This window comes from Leptonychotes weddellii, unplaced genomic scaffold (assembly GCF_054177405.1).
Source record: "Leptonychotes weddellii isolate Sample4059 unplaced genomic scaffold, ASM5417740v2 HiC_scaffold_1667, whole genome shotgun sequence".
Lineage (NCBI taxonomy): Eukaryota > Metazoa > Chordata > Mammalia > Carnivora > Phocidae > Leptonychotes > Leptonychotes weddellii.
In genome coordinates, this window is record NW_027749608.1 from 1 (window position 1) to 14,098 (window position 14,098).

Below are 14,098 nucleotides of genomic sequence, written 5' to 3' on the forward strand. Positions count from 1 at the left end.
AGCATATCATATGATGAATGTATCGCAATTTATTTATTTGTGCCGTTGAAGTATATTTAGGTTGTTTACACATTTTTGTGACTACGTTCACTGATGCAAGGAAGCATTCTGTGCAAGTTGCTTTGTGCACATGGATGAAAGTTTCTCCAGGGGATATGTCTAGGACCATAATTACTGGGTCACGGGGAAGAGCAGCTTTAAATATAATAGCTATTTCCACATTTTGCTCCAAAATGATACACCATTTGTCCTAACAACAGCAAATAGGGGTTCCAGTAGCCCTACATCCTTGCCAATCTGATGGGTAGATAACTAATTGTGGTATTATTTTGGATTTTCCTGATGACCAGTGGGGTTGAGTGGTTTTTCATATGTTTACTGACCAAATGGGTTTCTTCCTTTTCTGTGAATTGTCTTTCTGAATCATTTACTGAGTGTCCCTGGGTCATTTGTCTATTTTTTTTTTAAATTTAAAAGAATTGAGATATAATTGACATGTAAAATTATATTAGTTCCAGGTACACAATATAATGATTTGATATTTGTATATATTGTGAAATGATCACCACAATAAGCCTAGTTAACATCTGACACCATAGTTATATATTTTTTTTCTAGTGAGGAGAACTTTTAAGATCTACTCTTTCAGCAACTTTCAAATATCCAGTGCAATATTCTTAACTAGTATCACCATGTTGTACATTATATCCCGTGACTTACTGATTTTATAACCAGAACTTTGTATCTTTTGACCCCTTTCACCCATTTTAGCCACCCCCACCTCTTACCCCTGGCCACCACCAATCTGTTCTCTGTATCTATGAGCTTGCTTTTTTTTTTTTAAGATTTTATTTTTTTAGAGAGGGAGAGCACACATGTGAGCATGAGTGGGGGCAGGGGCAGAGGGAGAGGGAGAAGCAGACTTCTCGCTGAGCAGGGAGCCTGACACAGGGCTCCATCCCAGGACCCTGGGATCATGACCTGAGCCAAGGGCAGCCGCTTAACTGACTGAGCCACCCAGGTGCCCCTGTCTGAATTATTCTTAATCTTCTGCTTTCCAAATGGATTTTGATCAGCTTGTCTAATTTTATGAAAAATCTTGCTGCATTTTGATTGGAATTGCATTTAATTTATTGACTAATTTGAGGATAATTGGTATCATTACATTATCGTGGCTTAGTAAATACGAACTCAGTATATCTCCCTATTGTATTTTCTTTTATGTTTTGTAACAAAATTTATGATTTTCTGCATAATGGTATTGTACAGATTTTATGGAATTTCTTCTTTTCAAAAAATTTATTTATTTGAGAGAGACAGAGAGAGCGAGTGAGTGGGGGAGAGGCAGAGGGAGAGGAAGAGAATCTCTAGCAGACTCCGCACTGAGCATGGAGCCTGGTGTGGGGCCCGATACCACAATCCCAAGTTCACGATCCGAGCTGAAACCAAGAGTTGGATGACTAACCAACTGAGCCACTCAGGTGCACCTCCTCCTCCTCCTCCTCCTTCTTCTTCTTTCAAAGATTTTTTATTTATTTATTTGACGGAGAGAGACATGGGGAGAGAGGGAACACAAGCAAGGGGAGTGGGAGAGGGAGAAGCAGGCTTCCTTCCGAGCAGGGAGCCCAATGCGGGGCTCGATCCCAGGACCCTGGGACCATGACCTTAGTGGAAGGCAGACGCTTAATGACTGAGCCACCCAGGCGCCCCCCCCTTTTTTAATAACAGTATCTCTTTTTATTTCTGACATTGTTTACTTTTTTTTTTCAATTTTTCTTTTTTTTTTTTTGAACTTATTTATTTATTTTTTAGTAATCTCTGCACCCAACATGCAGCTTGAACTAACGACCTCGGGATCAGCAGTTGCCTAAGAGTTATGTGCTCCACCAACTGGCCAGGCACCCCTGGAATTTGTTCTTTTTTTTTTTCCCCTGGAATTCATTCTTAAGTACCTTACAGTATTAGTTTTACTGCTAGAGTCATTGTAAAGATTACATTTTATAATTATATAGGAACATAATAGGTTTTAAAAATTCATCTTGTTTTAGCAAACTGCTGAATTCTAAGTAAGATTCTTTTATGTAGATTCTCTGGAATTTTTCAATGCAGACAGTCTATTTATCTTCAAATAATAACTATTTTTGCTTTTTCCCTTCAAAGTCATATATATCTTTGTGTTCTTTTACTGTACTGGCCTGAAAGTCTGATCCAACGTTGACTAGCAGGGATGATACTGGGCATCTTTGTCTGCTAGTTGTTAAAGGGAAAGTGGCTTATAATTTACCATAATTGTGAAGTTTACTCTCTTTTTTAGGTCAAGAACATTCCCTTCTTTTAGCAGTTTACTAAGATTTTTTTAAAAGATTTATTTATTTTAGAGAGAGAGAGAGAATGAGCAGGAGGGGCAGAGGAAGAGAGAGAGAGAGAGAACCTCAAGCAGACTCTGCACTGACCACGGAGCCCGACGCTGGGCTCGATCTCATGACCCTGAGATCATAACCTGAGCTGAAACCAAGAGTCAGATGCTTAACAGACGGCGCCACCCAGGTGCCCCTTACTAAGATGTTTTTGATTCCTTGCTTTCCATAAGTGAATGTTGTTTACTTTTATCTGACGCTTTTTCACTTTGCCTTATAATTCAATAATTTTTAAAATACATTTGGAGCTTATATTATGAAGTGCACATGAATCTTCCTGGTTCTGCCTGTTCAACTTATTACCAACTTTTTATCCTCTTTATGTCTAAAGATGACTTTTATCCTAGGTCTATTTTTTCTGATGCTAGTATAGCCAGCTTTTTCTTGGTTACCATTGACCTTTTGCTTTTTTTTCTTGCAGTCTCTGTTTTTATGTTTTAGGTCATTCTCTTGAACATAGCTGGATTGTGCACTTTTTAAAAGAAATCTAATATGATAATCTTTCTCTTTACTGCTGATTATTCATTTTTGGATGTTTAGTGCTATCTTAATTTATGCTGTTTGCCCTGCTCTTGCCATGTATTTCCCCCCCCCCCCAGGTCAATCTAGTTTTATTTCCTGTTTTTTCCTCATTGGTTTGGAAAACTTATATTTAATTTTATTTTTAGTAGCCTCTCTTAAAATTTTGATATGCATTGTAGCCTTAACCAAGCCTACAGTTATCAACACGTTCTTTCTCCTGAGCACTTCAAGGACCTTAATACACTTTCACTCCCACCACCCACTCCCTGTCTTAGGTGCTAATGCTATCTGGTATTTTGGTTCTATCTTATTTTTTCAACTCTCTAATTAATCATTGTTATTGTTACTGTTTTATGCAATCACTGCCTGCTCATATTTACCTCTATATTTACCAATTTCTTGGTTTGCCTTTTCTTCCGGTTTTCTTTCTGGGTTTAATTTCCTTTTGCCTGAAGTACTTTCTTTAGTAGTTCTCTCAGAAAGGACTCTTAATGTTAAACACCCTGTCATTTTTCCGAAAAATGTCTCTACTTTCCGGTAACTCTGAATGATAATTCAATTAGGCAGAGCAGATGCTACAGTGCCTCCCCACGTCCCCCTGAGCTTCATGTATTTCTTCTAGCCTGTCAGTGTCCGCACTACTGTGCCTGAGGGCCAGACGTGTGGGGGAGTTAGTGCCCCCCAGGAGCAGCCCTTGACAATTAATGACCCGTGTAGGTGTAGAAATACCCCTGCTTTCTTGACCCAAGAGTGGGATAATTCTGAGCATGAGACTCAGCCTTTCTCCACATTTTCCTCATAGGATTAAGCTCAGTTGCTCTCACGGTGGCTGTTTAATAAATAACTTTTATTGGCTGCTCTCCCTTCCCCATATCAAGTCCCCACTTCCCTGCTGGTGTTTCCTGCTCTCCCAGATAAATTATGTGCACTAAAATTCTCAGGGCCTGCTTCTGAGGGGCATTCAAGCTGAGGCGTGTCCTATAAGGACTATCTCTCAGCACTTCTCTTTGGATTTTCTCATTCTATTATGTTTCTTAACCCATCTCTCATTTTTTCGTCTCCTTGTCTCTTTGAAGAATTTCTTCCCTTCTCCGTCTAGCAGTTTTTTTCCTTCAGAAATGTCTGTTGTTCGTTTTTGGATTTTTCAATGAATTTACTATGTATTCTCATTTCTAAAAGTTCTTTTTCAAGTCTTCCTGTTCTCTTCTCATCATGTCTTGTTGCTCTGTGTTTTCAATTCCTGATCTTTAGTCTATGATATTTTTAAACACTTTGATTTTTTTTCATCTCTATCTGATCATTTTATTATCTAAAGTTCTTGGGGGATCTAATCCTGCTTTTGGTTGCAACTGCCTATTCTTTCTCATGGTGGATTGTTTTCTCAAGTGTTTTAACATTTGTGATTTTGAATTGCTCCTCTGAAGAGCTTTATCTCTGGATATCATATGGGACCTGGGAAGAAGGTTTATCTTTTTAGATAGATTTCATTTATTTGTTTCTACCAGGAGCCCCGGGTACTAACCTAAGACTAACCTATGTGTCATCTTCTCAACTTGGGAGTCCCTGGACCATGTGCCAGTGTCCATTTGAAACCGAAACCTGCATGAGTATGGGCCCATGGCTATACAAATTCTAGAAAAAGACTTCATTTTCCCCATCACCAAAACCGATGGAGATAGACAAGCTCCTTTTCTTCTACGTTGGTGGCTGGAATTCTTCCTGGTCCACCCTTTGGAAGGTTTTCCTTCACATATTAGCTTTATGTAGGGTCTTATCTAGCTCTCTGCCTGCGTCAGGCCCAGAGCCTCATTTCATGCTCTTGCAGAGCTCGGCCTCAAGCCCAGAAGGTACGTGGATTCACTAAACCTGTAGGCTGGCACCACTTCCTGCTCATGGGGATCCTTGATCCTTGGAGATACCCATTATTCTGTCATATTTAACATGTAATATTTAACATGGCATTTAAATATATTTCACAGTGGGCAGATTTTCAGGTTATCTGGTAAAAAAAAACCCAACAAGCTGGAAGTGGAAATCCTTAAGTACCTTTTCTACTCTATTGTATGAATTCTGCCTCTACTACCATTTTCTTCCTCAGGAGCATTCATCCTCCTCTCCTGGGTGGTAGAGGGAGTGGTAGAGCGTGAAGCATGTGTGTGGGGAGTGGGGAGGTTGGGATGGGATGGTCTCCCAGAGTCTTAGGCCAAGTGGGAATCATACATGAGAAGCAGTGAGGTGAGCTTCCTTACCTGCATGTGCCTGAGTCTGCCTACCATGGCTCCTGGAACCCCACCCTGAGAGCGTCACCTTCCTCCTCTGTTTTATCAGCTTCGTGTTTCAGCAGGAATGGGTTTAGCAGATGAGGTGGAGAATACGGCTCTTAGGAATGGAGACTGGGAAGAAGGATTGGGGTATATGTGTGTGGTGTGTATGTGGTGCATGCATGTATGTGTGAATGTGATATGTGTGCGTGGTGTGTGTGGTGTTGTATGTATGTGGTAGGTGTGTATATGTGCATGTGGTGGTGTGTGGTGTGTGTGGTGTATGTGATGTGTGTGTGATGTGTGTGGATGTGTGTGGTGTGTGTGGTGCATATGGGTGTGGTGTGTGTGTATGTGTGTGGTGTGTGTGTATGTGTGGTATATGTGGGATGTGTGTGTATTATAATGTATGTGGTGTGTGTGTACGTATACAGTATGTGTATGTGTGGTGTAGTGTGTGTATGCTGTGTGTGTGATATGTGCATGTGTTGTGTGTATGTGTGGTATATGTGTGTGTATGGTTTGTGTGGTATGTGTGTATGTGGTATGTATGTGTGTGATATGTGTGTATGTATGTTGTGCGTATGGTGTGTGCATATGTGTGGTGTGTGATATGCATATGTGTATGTATGTGTGGTGTGTGTATGTGTCTGGTATGCGTGTATGGTATGTGTAGGTCGTATGTATGGGGTGTGTGTGGTGTGGTAGGTGTATGGTGTGTGTATGTGGTGTGTGTGTATGTATGCGGCATGTGTGTGTATATGGTATACGTGTATGGTTTGTGTGTGTGTATGGTATGTATGCTGTGTGTGGTGTGTGTATGTATGTGGTGTGAGTGTGTGTGGTATGTATGGTATGTACATGCATATGGTGTGTGTGTAGTGTGGGTAGTGTATGTGCTGTGTATGTGATATTGTGTGGGTATGTGTGTGCTGTGGTGTGTGTATGTGTGCATATGTGATATGTGTATATGTGGTGTGTGTGTTTGTATGTGCATGTGGGGTATGTGTGTGTACTGCAAATAATGTGTGTGTGTGGTGTGTGTGTATGGTGTATGTGTGTGTTGTATGTGGTGATATGTGTGTATGAGGTATGTGTGCATGTGTGCTATACATGGTGTGTGTAAGGTATGTGTTGTGTGTCGGGTGTGTGGTGTGTGTATGGTGTATGTATGTGCATGGGGTGGTGTGTGTGGTGTGGGTAGTGTGTGTGGTGTGTATGTGATGTGTGGGTATGTGTGCGGTGTATGTCATGTGTGGTGTGTGGGTGGTGTTGTGCATGTGTGGTGTGTTGTGTGTATATGTGTGTATGTGGTATGTGTATATGCACGTGGGTTGTGTGTGTTGTGTGTATATGTGTATGTGGTGCAGGTGGTGTGTGTGAATGGTGTATGTGATATGTGTGTGTGGTGTGTGTATGGTGTGTGTACATGCATGTGGGGTGTGTGTTTGGTGTCAGGTGTGTGTATGTGTGGGTATATATGTATGTGTGCGGGTGTGGCGTGTGTGTGTATTTGTGCATGTTGTGGTGTATGTGTTTGTGTGGTGTGGGTAGCATATGTGGTGTGTGTGTGATGTTGTGTGGGTATGTGTGTGTGGTGTGGTGTGTGGTGTGTGTGTATGGTGTATGTGATATGTGTGTGTGTGTGGTGTGTATGGAATGTGTACATGCATGTGGGGTCTGTGTTGTGTGTCAGATGTATGTATGTGGTGTGTGTGGGTGTGGTATGTGTACGTATGTGTGTGGTGTGGGGTGTGTGTAAGTGCATGGTGTATGTGATGTGTGTGTATGTGTGTGGTGTGGGGGGCTGTGTATATGTGTGATGTGTGTAGTGTGTGTGATATGTGTGGTGTGTGTATAATATGTGGATGTGTATGGTGTGGGGGGCTGTGTATGCGTGTGCTGTGTGGATGTGTGTGATGTGCGTGGTGTGTGATGTGTGTGGATGTATGTGGTGTGGGGGGGCTGTATACATGTGTGGTGTGTGTGGATATGCATGGTGTGCGTGATGTGTGTGGACGTGTGTGGTCTGTGTGGATGTGTGTGATGTACGTGATATGTGTGGTGTGTGTGGTGTGTGTGGATGTGTGTGGTGTGTGTGGATGTGTGTGGTGTGTGTGGGTGTGTGTGGTGTGTGTGATGTGTGTGGTGTGTGTGGTGTGTGTGGTGTGTGTGATGTGTGTGGTGTGTGTGGTGTGTGTGATGTATGTGGATTTGTGTGGTGTATGTGGATTTGTGTGGTATATGTGGATTTGTGTGGTGTGTGTTATGTGTGTGATGTATGTGATGTGTGTGGTGTGTGTGGTGTGTGTGATGTGTGTGGATGTGTGTGGTGTGTGTGATGTATGTGGATGTGTGTGGTGTGTGTGATGTATGTGATGTGTGCAGTGTGTGTTGTGTGTGTGGTGTGTGTGATGTATGTGGATTTGTGTGGTGTGTGTGATGTGTATGATGTATGTGATGTGTGTGGTGTGTGTGATGTGTGTGGTGTGTGTGATGTATGTGATATGTGTGGTGTGTGTGGTGTGTGTGGTGTATGTGATGCGTGTGGAGTGTGTGGATATGTGTGGTGTGTGTGGATGTGTGTGGTGTGTGTGGACATGTGTGATGTGTGTGGTGTGTGTGATGTGTGTGGTGTGTGTGATATGTGTGTGATGTGTGTGTGATGTGTGTGATGTGTGTGGATGTGTGTGTTGTGTGTGGACGTGTGTGGTCTGTGTGGATGTGTGTGATGTGTGTGTTGTGTGTGATATGTGTGTGATGTGTGTAGATGTGTGTGATGTGTGTGATGTGTGTGGTGTGTGTGGATGTGTGTGGTGTGTGTGATGTGTGATGTGTGTGGATGTGTGTGGATGTGTGTGGTCTGTGTGATGTGTATGACGTGTGTAGTGTGTGTGATGTGTGTGGTGTGTGTGGATGTGTGTGGTGTGTGTGGATGTGTGTGGTGTGTGTGATGTGTATGACGTGTGTAATGTGTGTGACGTGTGTGATATGTGTATGGTGTGTGTATATGTGTGTGGTGTGGGGGGCTGTGTATGTGTGTGACATGTGTGATGTGTGTGATGCGTGTGATGTGTGTGGTGTGTGTGCTGTGTGTGATGTTTGTGGTGTGGAGGGGCTGTGTATGTGTGTGTTGTGTGTGATGTGTGTGACGTGTGTGATGTGTGTGGTGTGTGTGGTGTGTGTAGTGTGTGTGATGTATGTGGTATGCATGATGTGTGTGGAGTGTGTGGATGTGTGTGGTGTGTGTGGTGTGTGTGCTGTGTGTGATGTGTGTGATGTGTGTGCTGTGTGTGGTGTGTGTGATGTGTGTGGTGTGTGTGGATGTTTATAGTGTGTGTGGTTTGTGTGATGTGTGTGTGATGTGTGTGTGTGAGTGTGTGGTGTGGGGGGCCATGTGTGTGTGTTTGTGGTGTGTGTGATGTGTGTGGAGTGTGTGATGTGTGTGGAGTGTGTGATGTGTGTGGATGTGTGTGGATGTTTGTAGTGTGTGTGGTGTGTGTGATGTGTGTGGTGTGTGTGCATGGTGTGTGAGGTCAGGGCCGTGTCAGGCACCAGCAGTGGGTGGAGGAGTGTCCCGGGGAGGCCGAGAATGGAACCACCCCGGCCATCATTTTACAAAGGCCTGGGCTTGGGAGCAGGCCCCTCATCTAGCTTGTCCGTGACCGCTAGCCAGGATTCAAAGGGCCTATTGTTGGGGCCAGGCCTGCATCCTTCATACCTTAGCGTGCACAGGAAGCATCCGTTCTCTTCTTTCTCCAAACACAGCGGCTCATTTGGCTCAGGTTGAGGTGTTTTTCCAAACTTCGCCGGTGTCTGGCTTTGGCAGCCGGATCCAGAGGCTGTGTTGATCAGGTCTGAGCTCTTCCCTGGCCTGGACCAGCCTGCCAGGGGACAACCAGCATTCCCGGTCATCCCCTGTCTGTGCGGAGCCCTCCGTGTGGGGAGGACCTGGGCTGTGGGTTGGGGGGCGTGGGGAGGGCAAGGCAGCTCATTATGGCAGCTGTGCGAGGTCTCCCACCAAACTCTTCAAAGCCTTATCGGCCTGGAGGTATTTCTAATACCATTTCCGCTCATTGTTTCCTTGTGGTCATTAACAGGAGGCCAATCCCCTGCTGGGGCAGCTCAGGGCTATTGTGGTGGGAAAGGAGGGGGGTTGGTGGACGTCACGACTTGGGCTCTATCTTCCCCTGGCCGCAGGAGTGCAGCCCCTGGGGCACTTAGCAGCAAGACAGCCCAGAGCTGCGGCGGTCCCTTCGGCCTCGGCTGCCCGGGAGCATGGCCTAGGCAGGCGGCACCGTTGTGCGGCGCTGAGCTTCCCGACGGACCCTGGAGATACCTGCTGCCCCCGCTTGCAGGGAAAGGTCTGGTCTTTCCGGGAGCAGGGCTGGCTCTGTTGTGCGAGGAAGATCAGGATGGCTCCCTGCCCCTGGGGAAGGGGGTGGTCCTCTGTCCCGGGGCTAGAAGGACTCGTTTGGAGGGTGACTTAAAGCCAGGGACCATCCGAAGGCTTGCTCTCCACTTGTCGCTGGGGAGTTCTGTGGCTGCTTCTGTTCACACCTGGCTTTTCTGCGTGTAATACTTGACGAGGCGAGCCTGCAGTGAGTTTTGCCCTCACCTCTGGCTGTGTTCTGGGAGCAGCCTGATGTACCTGAGTGTTGGGAGCTTGTAGAGGGTCACCTGCTCTGAGACCGAGATGTGGCCATATCTGACACTGAAGTGTCCCTCCCGCAGATATATGACAGATTGGGTTTGTCTCTCCTGGGTTGGATGAGGCATTGGGCAGGAAAGGAGTCACCCCCAGGGAATCTCAGGTGATAGATTCTGTTCCTGTTTAACAATGTTTTCAAGAGGAGAGGGGCTGTAAGGGATTGGGGTGTGCTCTCCAGCCAGAGTCAATTGTCACTCTCTGGAGGGGTGCACACTATGGGGAGCCTTGCCCTGGCCTGGGGCTACTGAACTCCCGTCCATTCATCAGCTCATTGCCTGAGCAGCTCCTGGGGGCTGTCACTATGCCACGTGCTCATGGTGTAGTGCTGGGGACTGACCAGCAAACGTGGCTGTCGAGCATTCTCGAAGTCTGGGTGCCTGTGATAGGAACAGAAGCATACAATAGCTCCTTCTCCCCAGTTTGCTGCCAGGCATGGAAAGATGAAGAGGCAGGGGGGAATTGGGTGCATGTCAGCTCCTAGCTGGTGCAGGGGTGCCAGGCTGGCCTGGAGGCATATAGAGGAGAAAGCAGAACTTTCCTCCTCTGCCTGGGCTCTGGGACGGCTGTTTGGGGAAGGGCGCTTGGGGTCTGGCTCACAGTGATTGTTACTCTTGGGCCTGGTCCTGGCTGGGAACTTTTTTTGGGGACCAGCACTCCATGTTCAAGGCAAACAGGGGCCAGTGAGGATCAATCTTTTCTCTTGCTTTAAACAAAAATAAGTTCTTCCCACTTCGCACATGGACCGTAGTGCATACCCGTAGCTATCTGTGAGGGCAGTGATCAGTGATCATTTCCCCTGCTTCTCTGCAGATGATTCCTGCCAGACTTGTGAGCGTGCTGCTGGCTCTGGCCCTCACCTTGCCAGGTAGGTACCAAACTGCTTCTATTCTTTACTCCTGCCTCAGGGTCATTTGGAAAAACTCCCTTTCAGGAATCAGTGGGTGTGTCTGGAGCTCACCTGTGTGCCCAGTCCCATGTTAGGCTTGTGTTGGGCCCGCCAGAGTGACTGGTTCATACCCCTTGTGAAGCTTCTTCAGAGCCCCCTGCCCCTGGCTTGTATTCCTCAAGGAGCAGGTGCCTGCAAATGCCAATCTGATTGGACGATTAAGAAGCACAAGGGCCACCCAGAGCAGTCCTCTGCGATGGGGCTGCAGGATGGGGAAGAAGGAATCCAAGAATTGGGTAGAGACTGCAGAGGTCATCTAGTTGAACCTCTCAGAGTACAGACGAAGAGACTGACGGTCAGAGGGGAAAAACAAATGCTCCAAAGTCACATAAAGCAAAGATCAGAGGTCAGTTCTCCTGGGTCTCAGGCTACTACTCTTTCACTGGACTTCATGGCCTACCTTCCCTTGCTGAGATACTGAGTCTGTGAATGGCAAGAGGGACCTTTTTCTGGCCCTGGCTTGTCCCCACTTAGACCACTCTGGCCAGCAACATCCAGCCTGCTGCTCACAGTGTAGTCTGGGGGGAAATATACATTTTTCATACACTCTACATCTTCCTACTAGGTGGGTCCTAAGCCAGTGGACCCAGAAAACTTAGTAGAAGTTTTACTAGAAATTTACCACTAGAAATTTACTACTGTGGTGCCCCATCTGACCACACACACACATACACACAGACACACACACAATGGGAAGGTGGCAGGAGGGTCTCCTGGGAGTTAGCATATGGCTCTCGAGAAGCTAAGGCTTCATAGATTCTATGTGTTGGACACACAGGCTAATTTGTTTGAATGTAAACTGTTCAAGATATACCAGTATATTAATGCATAAGGTTGCTCCTTGCAATCTATTTATATGTTAAAAAATTTGGAAAAATGCTAAGAACCTAATAGTAGGGGGTTATACTGTATACATTTAGATGCAACATATAGTCATTACAAATCATGTTTTGCAAGTATACACAACGGTATGATAAATTCTTTATAATACATTGAGAAATAGGTTATAAATAGTTTGTATAGGATGATCACAAATTCATAAAAAATCTATAATTGTACATATGCTGTGAAATAGAACAGAAAGATAAAACCAAAATGCTGACTCTAATTATTGCTGAATGTTGCTTACAGATGATTTTACCGTTTGTGTTTTTCTTCTGTATTCTCCAAATTTTCTCTGATAAGCACGTATTACATTTTAAATCAGTAAGTAAATGTCACTAAAACAAACAGATCCTGAAAAACTGTCCCTCTATTATTTCTATGAGTCCTGGGTCATTTTTGAGGTCCAAAAGCAACAACTTGAGCCTTGTTTAGGATGGAAAGTCCTTCTCTACAGTCAAATTTTTATCAGCCACAGGCTCATTTCTACAAAGCTGGAGTGGTTTGGGCTGACGGTCCTAGCTCTGCTCACCTGTAGTCTCTCCCTCCAGGGACCCTTTGTACAAAAGGGACTGTTGGCAGGTCATCGATGGCCCGATGCAGCCTCTTTGGAGGCGACTTCATCAACACCTTTGATGAGAGCATGTACAGCTTTGTGGGAGATTGCAGTTACCTCCTGGCTGGGGACTGCCAGAAACATTCCTTCTCACTTATCGGTGAGTCCGGGGCACTGAAGGGAGGGATTCAGAGCATGTGCGAGCTAAGCTCAACCCCAGTGCAGGTGGGGGTTGTGGGGGTATTCTTATGACAGTGCCTGAGCTTACAGATTCCTGGGGAAGCATGGATGGGAATGGCCTTTCCGTGACCAAGAAGCTGCCCACCCCCTCCAGGTCTCTCTCTTGGGAGCCTGATGGGGTGGAGAGAGTCTTCATGCTTTTCCAGCGGTTGTGTGCATTGCTCTGGGTCCAGGCAGCACTCTGGGAGCTCCAAAGTATCAAGAGAAATGATGAACCAGAAGACGCTTTGTAACACACAGAGCTCCTGGCAAACGGGAGGGGCCGTTGCTATGTTCTTGGTGGAATTCAGGGTACCTAGCGGATGTTGAGCACCTCGTGTGCTCCTGGAGGAGTGCTGGTATTTTGCTGGTATTTATCTCTGTGCCCCACAGTGGCTCTGAGATGTGCATATGGGTGTAGCCACCCCGTTTTACAAATGAAGAGCTGAGCCCAAGGAGTTGGTATGATCCTGCCAAGGGTTGACAGTTAATAAAAGGTCCAGCTGGATTGTGATCCCGGGCTTGTCAGGATGCGGGAACGTTCCTCTGCACTAAGGAGAGAGGGCGCTCTCCAAGGCTGGGAGGGGGGCTGGAGGCGGTGATGGGAGATGTGGTTCGGTGACCTTCACACTCTGAGAATGAGTCAGATGTGTGTGATGTGTGAGTGAGGATGCTACAAAACCTCGCAAAGACGGGGTTCGCAGCCTTGAGGAGATGGCGTGGCAATGGACAGACCCACATTGTTAAAGCACAATTTTTCATGACACTTGGCAAAGACAGTCAGGAAGGCTTTTTTCAAGAGGAACCACGGCCATGGTGGGGGGGTATGCTTGTAGTAGGGGAGAAACATGGGGCTTCATGCCAAATATCAAAAGGCCAAGTGGGGATTTATAGCCAATGAGCCGGGTGGGGGTCAGTGGATGGAAAATTACCGAGGGCAACACATCAGGGATAACATCCGGCTAAGCCCACTTGACAGGGGTTTGCTGAAGGCAGGCCAGGGTGATAAGACATAGAGGGAGGAGTGTGAGGAATTGGTCAGATATTGAGGATAGGGGATTTTCGATAAACTGACCCCACAAGATTCTTTTTTAAAAAATTTTTTTATTGTTATGTTAATCACCATACATTACATCATTAGTTTTTCATGTAGTGTTCCATGATTCATTGTTTGCGTATAACACCCAGTGCTCCATGCAGAGCGTGCCCTCTTTAATACACGTCACCAGGCTAACCCATCCTCCCACCCCCCCTCCCCTCTAGAACCCTCAGTTTGTTTTTCAGAGTCCATCGTCTCTCATGGTTTGTCTCCCCCTCTGATTTCCACCCCTTCATTCTTCCCCTCCTGCTATTTTCTTCTTCTTTTTTTTTTTAACATATAATGTATTATTTGTTCCAGAGGTACAGGTCTGTGATTCATCAGTCTTACACAATTCACAGCACTCACCATAGCACATACCCTCCCCAGTGGCTATCACCCAGGCATCCGATCCCTCCCACCCCCCACCACTCCAGCAACACTCAGTTTGTTTCCTGAGATTAAGAATTCCTCATATCAATGAGGTCATATGATATATGTCTTTC

The 14,098-nt window shown here is 45.8% G+C and overlaps 1 long non-coding RNA gene across 1 annotated transcript; it reads left to right on the top strand.

Annotated features, from left to right (window-relative positions):
• The first annotated feature begins 9,314 nt into the window (after positions 1 to 9,314).
• LOC145718501 (uncharacterized) lies at positions 9,315 to 12,453 on the top strand. Its single transcript, XR_014141861.1, has 3 exons — positions 9,315 to 9,564; positions 10,722 to 10,776; positions 12,291 to 12,453. It is a non-coding gene; the product is annotated as an uncharacterized LOC145718501 (long non-coding RNA).
• The last annotated feature ends 1,645 nt before the right edge of the window (positions 12,454 to 14,098 follow it).